The 13066-nt window shown below is 40.6% G+C and overlaps 1 pseudogene; it reads left to right on the forward strand.

The window, feature by feature from the left end:
• The first annotated feature begins 8328 nt into the window (after window positions 1-8328).
• LOC131517894 (S-formylglutathione hydrolase-like) lies at window positions 8329-10153 on the forward strand (annotated as a pseudogene).
• The last annotated feature ends 2913 nt before the right edge of the window (window positions 10154-13066 follow it).

A 13066-nucleotide genomic window follows, 5' to 3' on the forward strand; every position in this document is an offset into this window, starting at 1 on the left:
CAGATCTTGTCAGTAATAATTCTTAAGTTTAAATCCTAGAATTGAAAACTGAAACTTGAAACTTTTGACATCTTGAGATTCAAAACATTTTAAAATAATTTGTAAAGCAGGAAGAAAGAAAAGGGGCAGACTGGTAATTCAGAGTATTTAATACTTCTCTAAACTGCTAGTCACCACAGAAATGAGGCAACTAAGCAGAATTTCCACAGACCCCAAAATGCATAACATTTGTAAAGAGCTTTAGTGTCTAGTGTCTGCTATCAGCAGACATAGGCCTGGCCCCTAATTCATTTTAGATAAAGAAGTAAATGACCATTTGCTCTAAACTATATTCAACTATATTCAGCCTTTGGGCAGTATTGATATTGCTTGCCCTGAAGGAAGCCATCCCCACACACTAATCAAATGCAAATGCTCTTCTTTATTATAACTATTGTTCTTATTGTGTACAGTCTGGGTAATAGGGTTACTAGAAAAACCCCTTAGGTCTAACACTGTCTCGGGAGATGTGCTAGGAGAAAATTACCCAGGTGCATTAGTACATTGCAGGATGGCTGAGCACCAGGTGCTGGCAGACCCTGTTAGAGGAGTTTGAACTATCATGACATTAGGCATGGATTCTGATCCAGAACTTGTGTCTCTCTATATTAAATGATGCCAATGAAAATAATGCCTAAGTAACTCACTCCCTCTTCATACCATGCCTGAAATGATATCCCAAGCAGAATGGCCCTTCCAATGTAACCAAATGAGACCCATATAGCTGGCAGGTTTATGCTCTAATGTTCTTTCTGTAATTCTAATGGGAAAATCTCTGTTTTAAAGCTGCTGTTTACAAATTTACCTATAATTAGCTTACCAAAGAGCCCAGAATCTATATGCATTATGGATGAGTATCCACAAAGCTCCATCACAGACATTAGTTTTTTGCAAGATGCACCCCTGATGATCTGACAGAGCTCACTGAGATTGGCTCAACTAGCAGCAGAGTCCATACTTCTTGTTCCATCCAAAGCCATGCTTTTATCAGAATTTAATACCTGCCAGCCACTCCTATTCTTCATGGGTCTGCATCTGGGAAAGCTACTTTTTCCTGAGCTGTCCCATCCTCCAGCATACCAGCTACTCAGACATCATTGTTCCAGCACATGAAATCACCATTGGAGATGACCTCACCCCAGATGGAAATGACACAACCCAAGAAGAGGAAAAGGGAAACAATGCACCCCAACCTTGATGGACATCAGGGATTTCTTCTATGGTGACTGTTGACCTCAAGACCAAGTTGCCAAAATGCCTCTGTTGAACGACCCTGAGAATTCTATTGGATCTATTATTCCAAAACAGCTAAGTACTTTCCTCACAAATGTTTTCTCTGTCAAATGCTTGCAAAACTCTAAGTCCTCTGCTGATTGCCTGGCAGCACTAAACATCATTTTACCTTATGGCAAGCCAAATAATGCATAGTTGACCTTTGAACAACACATGTTTGAACTACATGGGTCCACTTATACATGGGTTTTTAAATAAGTATAATACTATAAATGTATTTTCTCTTATAATTTTTAATAACTTTCTTTTCTCTAGCTTATTTTATTTTAAAAATATAGTATGGGAGAAGCCAAGATGGCGGAACAGCATGGAAGGTTTTTTTTGTTTTTTTTGTTTTCTTGTTTTCTTGTTTTTGCATCTTGAGTCCATGAAATACAACCAGATCAACACTAAACCATCCCGCATACCTAGAAAACTGACTTGAGGATTAACACAACAATCTGCACAACCTGAACCACAGAACTCAGCAGATATATGGCACAGAGAGGTGAACTGAGGGAGAGAGAAGCCATGGAGGGCAGGGAGGTGTTTTTGCTTGTGGAGAGAGGACAGAGATGAGGAGGCTACAGGAACCCCCCCCAAAAAAAAATCAGCACAAAAGAAAGTGGAAAAGTGGAAATAGCTGTAGGTACTGAACTAAAAAGGGACAAAGGAGAGGGTTTAAATTCCATTAAGACTCTTTATCCATTCATCAGTTGATGGACATTTAGGCTCTTTCCATAATTTGGCGATTGTTGAGAGTGCTGCTATAAACATTGGGGTACAAGTGCCCCTATGCATCAGTACTCCTGTATCCCTTGGATAAATTCCTAGCAGTGCTATTGCTGGGTCATAGGGTAGGTCTATTTTTAATTTTCTGAGGAACCTCCACACTGCTTTCCAGAGCGGCTGCACCAATTTGCATTCCCACCAACAGTGCAAGAGGGTTTGGGATGAGCACTGGGTGTTGTATGGAAACCAATTTGACAGTAAATTTCATATATTAAAAAAAAAAAAAAAAAAAAAAAAAAAAAATTCCATTAAGACTCTATAAACAGGGGTGTGGAAAGTCTGAAACTTCACAGCTTAATACCTGGTCGTGCTCTGGTAGGAAGGACAAATCCCCAGGAGCAGAGTGCGGTCCAGGCAGTCCTCAGGCCACACAGGGAGAGGCGGTTTCACTGCTGGGAAGACATTTGGTAAAGGTTGTGCAGCCACCCCACAGGCAAAGGTCCCAGCAGACCCCAGAGAATAACCATATTTGCTGGTGCTGGAACAAGGTCCTTAAGGGTGAAGCCTGGTGCCAGAAGTGTGTTGTGATTTTCCATAATCCCTGAAATGCTGTTACATGATTGCATGAACTTTTTCTGAGAAGGCTGGTACCCAGCCACAGGGCATTGGTAGCAGCACAGTCCTGCGAACATTCCTGGGTGCAGTCAGCACCTGGCCACTGCTCAGTGAGAACCTGCCTCAGAAGATCTGAGCAGATCAAAGCGGCCATCCCTAAGAAATGAGGGGTTTGGAAACACAGCCGCATCTGGGATAAAACTCAGGAGGAGGTGCAGTCTGGTAACCTGATGGTTTGGTCATGGACTGTGAAAGCAGGGAGTAAATGGAAGGCAGAGAGAAAGATGGATGCATGATTGCTGATAGGAAAGAAAAGAGTTCTGATACTAGAAGCTGGGTAGCTGGGGATGCCATTTTCACCCCTCCCACACATGCACATACACACCTAAAAGTGCCATAAAAATCCACTGCAATAAACTAAGCAGTGCCATCTAGTGGACGATGGAGCCATTATACTAAGCTCTTCCCAACTGGGCCAGCCTTTGTCTTGAGGAACACCTCATGACTCTCCACCTACTTAGATTATGGACTATAAGTGCTTCATTCTTTGACTTCTAGGGGAAAACGATCTAATTTCAATTGTATTTCAGCCTGTTTGCTTGTCCATCTATTCAATTTTTTTTCTTTTTCTTTTTAGTTTCTTTACTTTTTCTTGAATACAGAAAGAGAAAAAAATTTTATTTTCTATTTTCATTAAAAATATTTTTCATTAGGATAGTGCTGGAAGAAGGCAGCGTAGGAGGATGCTGGGCTCGCCGCGCGTCCTGCTGATCACTTAGATTCCACCTACACCTGCCTAAATAACCCAGAAAACCACCAGAGGATTAGCAGAACAGAGTCTCTGGAGCCAAGCACAGACGAGAGGCCCACGGAAGAGGGGCCTCTCCTGAAGTGGATCACCTAAGGAGAAGCGAGCTAAGCCTGCCCCTCCTGCCCCTGTGCACCTTGCCTACCCACCCCAGCTAATATGCCAGATCCCCAGCACCACAAGCCTGGCAGTGTGCAAGTAGCCCAGACAGGCCACGCCACCCCACAGTGAATCCCGCCCCTAGGAGAGGGGAAGAGAAGGCACACACCAGTCTGACTGTGGCCCAGCGGTGGGCAGGGGGCAGACATCAGATCTGACTGTGGACCCGCCCACCAACTCCAGTTATACACCACAGCACAGGGGAAGTGCCCTGCAGGTCCTCACCACTCCAGGGACTATCCAAAATGACCAAACGGAAGAATTACCCTCAGAAGGATCTCCAGGAAATAACAACAGCTAATGAACTGATCAAAAAGGATTTAAATAATATAACAGAAAGTGAATTTAGGATAATAGTCATAAAATTAATCGCTAGGCTTGAAAACAGTATAGAGGACAGCAGAGAATCTCTTGCTACAGAGATCAAGGGACTAAGGAACAGTCACGAGGAGCTGAAAAGCGCTTTAAACGAAATGCAAAACAAAATGAAAACGACGACGGCTCGGATTGAAGAGGCAGAGGAGAGAATAGGTGAACTAGAAGATAAAGTTATGGAAAAAGAGGAAGCTGAGAGAAAGAGAGATAAAAAAAATCCAGGAGTATGAGGGGAAAATTAGAGAACTAAGTGATACACCAAAAAGAAATAATATACGCATAATTGGTATCCCAGAGGAGGAAGAGAGAGGGAAAGGTGCTGAAGTGGTACTTGAAGAAATAATAGCTGAGAACTTCCCTGAACTCGGGAAGGAAAAAGGCATTGAAATCCAAGAGGCACAGATAACTCCCTTCAGACGTAACTTGAATCAATCTGCACGACATATCATAGTGAAACTGGCAAAATACAAGCATAAAGAGAAAATTCTGAAAGCAGCAAGGGATAAACGTGCCCTCACATATAAAGGGAGACCTATAAGACTCTCTTTTGAAACTTGGCAGGCCAGAAAGGATTGGCACGAGATCTTCAGTGTGCTAAACAGAAAAAAAATATGCAGCCGAGAATCCTTTAGCCAGCAAGTCTGTCATTTAGAATAGAAGGAGAGATAAAGGTCTTCCCAAACAAACAAAAATTGAAGGAATTAGTCACCACTAAACCAGCCCTACAAGAGATCCTAAGGGGGATCCTGTGAGACAAAGTACCAGAGACATCGCTACAAGCATAAAACATACAGATATCACAATGACTCTAAACCTGTATCTTTCTATAATAACACTGAATGTAAATGGATTAAATGCGCCAACCAAAAGACATAGGATATCAGAATGGATAAAAAAAACAAGGCCCATCTATTTGCTGTCTACAAGACTCATTTTAGATCTGAGGACACCTTTAGATTGAGAGTGAGGGGATGGAGAACTATTTATCATGCTACTGGAAGCCAAAAGAAACCTGGAGTAGCCATACTTATATCAGACAAACTAAACTTTAAATTAAAGGCTGTAACAAGAGATGAAGAAGGGCATTATATAATAACTACAGGGTCTATCCATCAGGAAGAACTAACAATTATAAATGTCTATGCGCCGAATACCGGAGCCCCCAAATATATAAAACAATTACTCATAAACATAAGCAACCTTATTAATAAGAATGTGGTCATTGCAGGGGACTTTAACACCCCACTTACAGAAATGGATAGATCATCTAGACACACAGTCAATAAAGAAACAAGGGCCCTGAATGATACATTGGATCAGATGGACTTGACAGATATATTTAGAACTCTGCATCCCAAAGCAACAGAATATACTTTCTTCTCGAGTGCACATGGAACATTCTCCAAGATAGATCATATACTGGGTCACAAAACAGCCCTTCATAAGTTTACAAGAATTGAAATTATACCATGCATACTTTCAGACCACAATGCTATGAAGCTTGAAATCAACCACAGGAAAAAGTCTGGAAAACCTCCAAAAGCATGGAGGTTAAAGAACGCCCTACTAAAGAATGAGTGGGTCAACCAGGCAATTAGAGAAGAAATTAAAAAATATATGGAAACAAATGAAAATGAAAATACAACAATCCAAACGCTTTGGGACGCAGCAAAGGCAGTCCTGAGAGGAAAATACATTGCAATCCAGGCCTATCTCAAGAAACAAGAAAAATCCCAAATACAAAATCTAACAGCACACCTAAAGGAAATAGAAGCAGAACAGCAAAGGCAGCCTAAACCCAGCAGAAGAAGAGAAATCATAAAGATCAGAGCAGAAATAAACAATATAGAATCTAAAAAAAATGTAGAGCAGATCAATGAAACCAAGAGTTGGTTTTTTGAAAACATAAACAAAATTGACAAACCTCTAGCCAGGCTTCTCAAAAAGAAAAGGGAGATGACCCAAATAGATAAAATCATGAATGAAAATGGAATTATTACAACCAATCCCTCAGAGATACAAACAATTATCAGGGAATACTATGAAAAATTATATGCCAACCAATTGGACAACCTGGAAGAAATGGACAAATTCCTAAACACCCACACTCTTCCAAAACTCAATCAGGAGGAAATAGAAAGCTTGAACAGACCCATAACCAGCGAAGAAATTGAATCGGTTATCAAAAATCTCCCAACAAATAAGAGTCCAGGACCAGATGGCTTCCCAGGGGAGTTCTACCAGACGTTTAAAGCAGAGATAATACCTATCCTTCTCGAGCTATTCCAAGAAATAGAAAGGGAAGGAAAACTTCCAGACTCATTCTATGAAGCCAGTATTACTTTGATTCCTAAACCAGACAGAGACCCAGTAAAAAAAGAGAACTACAGGCCAATATCCCTGATGAATATGGATGCAAAAATTCTCAATAAGATACTAGCAAATCGAATTCAACAGCATATAAAAAGAATTATTCACCATGATCAAGTGGGATTCATTCCTGGGATGCAGGGTTGGTTCAACATTCGCAAATCGATCAACGTGATACATCACATTAACAAAAAAAAAGAGAAGAACCATATGATCCTGTCAATCGATGCAGAAAAGGCCTTTGACAAAATCCAGCACCCTTTCTTTTTTTTTTTTTTTTTTCAACGTTTTTTATTTATTTTTGGGACAGAGAGAGACAGAGCATGAACGGGGAGGGGCAGAGAGAGAGGGAGACACAGAATCGGAAACAGGCTCCAGGCTCCGAGCCATCAGCCCAGAGCCTGACGCGGGGCTCGAACTCACGGACCGCGAGATCGTGACCTGGCTGAAGTCGGACGCTTAACCAACTGCGCCACCCAGGCGCCCCCCAGCACCCTTTCTTAATAAAAATCCTGGAGAAAGTCGGGATAGAAGGAACATACTTAAAGATCATCAAAGCCATTTATGAAAAGTCCACAGCTAACATCATCCTCAATGGGGAAAAACTGAGAGCTTTTTCCCTGAGATCAGGAACACGACAGGGATGCCCACTCTCACCGCTGTTGTTTAATATAGTGTTGGAAGTTCTAGCATCAGCAATCAGACAACAAAAGGAAATCAAAGGCATCCAAATTGGCAAAGATGAAGTCAAGCTTTCGCTTTTTGCAGATGACATGATATTATACATGGAAAATCCGATAGACTCCACCAAAAGTCTGCTAGAACTGATACATGAATTCAGCAAAGTTGCAGGATACAAAATCAATGTACAGAAATCAGTTGCATTCTTATACACTAACAATGAAGCAACAGAAAGACAAATAAAGAAACTGATCCCATTCACAATTGCACCAAGAAGCATAAAATACCTAGGAATAAACCTAACCAAAGATGTAAAAGATCTGTATGCTGAAAACTATAGAAAGCTTATGCAGGTAATTGAAGAAGATATAAAGAAATGGAAAGACATTCCCTGCTTATGGATTGGAAGAATAAATATTGTCAAAATGTCAATACTACCCAAAGCTATCTACACATTCAATGCAATCCCAATCAAAATTGCCCTAGCATTCTTCTCGAAACTAGAACAAGCAATCCTAGAATTCATATGGAATCACAAAAAGCCCTGAATAGCCAAAGTAATTTTGAAGAAGAAGACCAAAGCAGAAGGCATCACAATCCCAGACTTTAGCCTCTACTACAAAGCTGTAATCATCAACACAGCATGGTATTGGCATAAAAACAGACACATAGACCAATGGAATAGAATAGAAACCCCAGAACTAGACCCACAAACGTATGGCCAACTCATCTTTGACAAAGCAGGAAAGAACATCCAATGGAAAAAAGACAGTCTCTTTAACAAATGGTGCTGGGAGAACTGGACAGCAACATGCAGAAGGTTGAAACTAGACCACTTTCTCACACCATTCACAAAAATAAACTCAAAATGGATAAAGGACCTGAATGTGAGACAGGAAACCACAAAAACTAGAGGAGAAAACAGGCAACAACATCTTTGACCTCACCAAGAAGTTAAGGAGCATACAGCAATTTCTTGCTTGGCAGATTTCCAAAGGCAAAGGAATTAAAAGCAAAAATGAACTATTTGGACCTCATCAAGATAAAAAGTTTCTGCATTGTGGATTGCTAGAGGTAAGAGTGACTGGTGCCACTCCCACTGCTACACCTTCCTTCTTGGACCCATGAAACTTAGCTGTGGGAAAAACAGCAACATATTGAATGTTGATTCAGAGTATATATGCCGTTTATTTATAACATTGCCTTAGTCTCACAAAGTACTGTCATCTACCTGGCACTGTAACTAAGTCTTAAAGAGGCCATTCCACTGTTCTGTCATGGCTGCTGATTCAGGATGGTGGAAAACATGGTATGATTATGAATTTCATGAACATGGAATCATTGATACATTTCATTTCCTGTGACACGATGAGTTCCTTGGTCAGAAGCAATGTTGTTGGAATAGCATAATGGTGAGAAGGCATTCATTAAGTTTTCAGAAGGTAATTTTGGCAAAAGCATCACATACAGGGAATGAAAATATGTATCTAGAGTATGTGTATATTTTAATAAGAATGAAACGCTACCTTGGGGCACGTGGGTGGCTGAGGTGGTTAAGCATCTGACTCTTGATCTTGGATCAGGTCATAATCTTAGTTCATGAGATGCAACCCTGCATCAGGTTCTGTGCTGACAGCACAAAACCTGTTTGGGATTCTCTCTCTCCCTCATCTCTACCCCTCCCCCACTCACACACAATCTTTCTCTCAAAATAAATTAAAAAAACATTAAAAAATTAAAAAAGAAAAGAATGAAACACTACCTCTGCTGTGATGGAGTCTAATGGAATCAAGTTGCCACCAGCTTGCTGGCTGAACACTTTGGGAAATGATGCCATATAAGAGAATCAGTGTTGGCCTCTATGGCTGGTAAATGGTCACTCAGCAGTAGCCATAAGCATATTGGCCTTTTTGAGCATAAATCCATGTTGTTGGGCCCATGATATCTTCCATCCCTGCCAACATGGCCACTGCATCCATGAGCCCATTGAGTGATGATGGGTGGCAGGGGAAAACATTGACTGCTATCCATAGAATGGGTCATTGTATCCACTATATTGTTAGAATCATCCTCCTCTGATAAGGGAACCCTTTGTTGAGCATTTACATGGGACTCAAATATTTTCACATTTTGCCCATTCAAAAAGATCTAACTGGTTCCAGTTGCTTCTTCTCCCTCCACTGCCATCAATCACCAAGGATCATCTATCCCTTGGTGCAGACAAAAAAGCAAGTAGCAATTGGTCAGGAGAATAGCATCAAAAGAATTGCAGACATTTTTTGAATATGACAGTGTTGAGCTGAATGCAAAATGAACTTTGTTATCTACCACCAAAGGCAAAAAGTGGAAAATGCCCTGCACTATATTGGCTGTCTGGTTTAACTTGCACCAAACAAAATTTTATGTCAAAGTCTGGTTATCATCAAGATACCTCAGAACATGGTTGTTGTCATTGTTCAAGATACCAGCCCTTGTGGTTGCAATATTAAAGGAGAAAATTAGAGCTGGGACTTTGACACCAGTGCTGGGTTTTTTTTGTGGGTGCCACTGAAGATCCTTGGAAAACTAACTGCAGAATGTACTTTTATGTAACTGAGGAGCTTCTCCAAATCATAAATGCCATTTTCCAGTGGATATCCAAAGGATGTCTATTTTTGGACACTCCATGGGGAACTTTGCGCTTTGAAGAATCCTGGAAAGTACAAATCTCTGCCAACATTTGCTCCAATTTGCAACCCAGTGATCTTTTTGCCCTTGGGGTAAAAAAGCCTTTAGTGGATATTTGGGAACAGATCAAAGTAAATGGAAGACTTATGATGCTACCCATCTTGTGAAGTGCTACCCAGGTTCTCAGCTGGACATACTAATTGATCAAAGAAAAGGTGATCAGTTCCTTTCTGATTGACTGTTACTACTTGATAAATTCATACCTGCCTGTACATAAAATAAATTCCTGTTGTTTTTAGATTATGAGAATTATGAACATAGCTAAATATTTCATTGCAACTGTTATTACTGATCACATCAGACATCATGAAAAGTATCTGAATGCATTAAAAACTTCACATAAGAGAATTTCTCTAGGATTATAACATTGTGATAAACAGAATTATATGGAAAAGGGATTTCAGAACATCAGATTTCATAGTGCTAAAAATGCATAATTCCATAGTTTAAAGACTTTCTGAATAAATATATAAAACATGAAAAATAAAAAAAGGTCAACCCACATACTTCTTTCTGAGACCTCCTTATCACCAATTTTCCAATAATGTTCCTTCCAGTCTCTGACCAACCAGCCAAACCAATGGCCACATCCTAGGAATCAGTATATAATCTCAAGTCTGGTAATTTTTTCTTCCACGCAGAGTGAACCATCATATATACTTATCAAAATTCTGCTCACTGGGAGGTTTTCTCTTCATCTTAGTCTTTTTAATTGCTGCAGCTGTTTATTTTCACATGGCGTCTGCATAACATGCAAATTATCTGTGAACAGAGCCTGAATTGTCTCTCTCTGTCAGCTGATTGTAGAGAACTGTCTGTGAGACCACAGGTACCGGCCAGAAGAGAGAAGGTAGTGTAACAGGAATGAGAATTATGGGCATTTGGGTCACTTCAACATGCAAATTACTTGTGCTCCTGGGCCTGCTTAAGCCTGATCTTTTTTTTTTTTTCAACGTTTTTTTTTTTTTAATTTATTTTTGGGACAGAGAGAGACAGAGCATGAACGGGGGAGGGGCAGAGAGAGAGAGGGAGACACAGAATCGGAAACAGGCTCCAGGCTCCGAGCCATCAGCCCAGAGCCTGACGCGGGGCTGGAACTCACGGACTGCGAGATCGTGACCTGGCTGAAGTCGGACGCTTAACCGACTGCACCACCCAGGTGCCCCTGCTTAAGCCTGATCTTAGGCAGACTCTCAATCAGTAGTGTCTATACCACTTCTGTTTGATGATGGAATGCATCTGTGCATACCCAACTTTATAGGTTGGTGAATAAAACAATATTCAGTTCATGATGAACACATAACATGGTAATTTAGTATCCAACAGTTAGGTTTTCATTCTCTACTAAGGCCCACTAGAACTTAAAGTTGTTTCCCAGAAGGAGGGTAGTTATCAACAGAGGATGGCAGAACTTTTCTTGAAAACCCTGGGTGCTGTGATTCATCTGTAGGGACCTGCCAAAATCATGTTTATCTGTCACTGACACATCAAATATCATTGGATCTATGGTGTCATATAGTCCAAGTTTCCAGAGAAGCTTGTATGGCTGCTTGGATCTGTTGAGGAGCCTTCTCTTATTATGAGCTCCATTCAAACCTAGAAGTTTTGGGGGTAAGTTGTTAGATGGGCTAGCGTAACACATACAAATGACAAATATGTTGTCTCTAAAATTCAAGGATGCCCACTGGATGTTGTGTCTCAGCTTTGGTTGTAGCAGGGGCCAACACAACAATTCACCCTTCATCCTGGAAAGGATAGCTTGACATGCCCCATACCACTGGACTTATAGGTAGAAGGCCACTGAATTTCAGTTGGATTTATTTCCCACACTGTGACTTGCACATGTTTTACCAATAACTCTGGAGTACTTGCTACTTCTTACTCACTAGTTCAATCAGCATGATGTCATCAAGGTACGACCAGTGTGATATCTTATAGAAGACAAAGGTGAGCAAGATCCCTATGAACTAAATTATGACACAAGTTAAATTGATACACCCCTGAAGTAGGATAGTGAATGTGTATTGCTACTTTGACAGCTGAAAGCAACTGCTTCTGATAGTCTTTAATATCAGATAGAAGAAAAGAGCATTTACAAGATCAATAGCTACATACCAGGTACTGAAGTATATGTTTATCAGTTTAAGCAATGAAACTATATCTAATACAGCAGTTACAATAGAAGTTGCCATCTAGATAAGCTTATGATAATCTGCCATTATTCTCTAAGATATATCTGTTTCCTGAACAGGCCAAGTAAGTAAGATGTGTGAAAATTAATAAAAGAAAATATCATTTAGAATGAAGTTGGGAGGCCAGCAGGGGGGCCCTCATACCCAGCCACTAGTCCTCAATTGGAGACCCCACAGGAAGAGATTTACCTCACTAGTGGATACTACTTTGCAATCCCAGCAGGAATAAGAAAGGTTTCCTCCTTCCCCAGCAGCAGCCCAGCCAAAGAGAGACTGTCACAACTCAGCCAATAAAAGGCCACTACAGGGGTGCTTGGCTAGTTCAGTTGGTTAATCCTCTGACTTTGGTTCAGGTCCTTATCTTGTGGTTCATGAGTTCGAGCCCCAAGTGGGGTTCCGTGCTGACAGCTTAGAGCCTGGAGCCTGCTTCAGATTCTGGTGTCTCCTTTCCCTCTGTTCCTCCCCTACTTGTTCTCTGTGTCTCTCTCAGAAATAAATAAACATTTAAAAAAATTAAAAAGCCACTACACTTGGAACTCCCAGTTTACTCCAGTGGACTTTTTGTTTATAGAATCCCTCCCAGCTTAACCCTTTACTCTGTAAAAGAGCATTCTTCTCTTTGGTTCTCCAGACCTGACTATAGTTTTGCTGTACCTTGTCCCAAGAATTGAAATTCTCTGCTATTACCAAATAAACCCATTTTTTTCTCGTAAAATAATTGGCAGTTTTAAGGTTTACAGTTTAATGGAACTATGGTGGCAGTCAACAATCCTGCGTCCTTCAACTCCTTGTTCATGGCATGTTTATCCACAATCCCTACAGGAATACGTATTGCTTTTGGTTTAGTAAAGACAGTCTGGTTTTAAAATGTAGGTTTTATTATTATTCAGGTGTGGTGAGATAATTGCCATTGAAATGGTAGTTCATTACTCACAGTTCCTACTAGACAGGCACATGCTATGAAACACAGGGCCACATGGGGAAGCACTGAAATCTCTCATGAGGTAGAATTAATTGAGAAAAAAGATGGACAAAAGATTTTATTATAGCTTCCCCAGAAAGGAAGGAATGAAGTAGAGTAAGGAGGCTTAGGATT

This window comes from Neofelis nebulosa, chromosome 7, assembly GCF_028018385.1.
Source record: "Neofelis nebulosa isolate mNeoNeb1 chromosome 7, mNeoNeb1.pri, whole genome shotgun sequence".
NCBI lineage: Eukaryota > Metazoa > Chordata > Mammalia > Carnivora > Felidae > Neofelis > Neofelis nebulosa.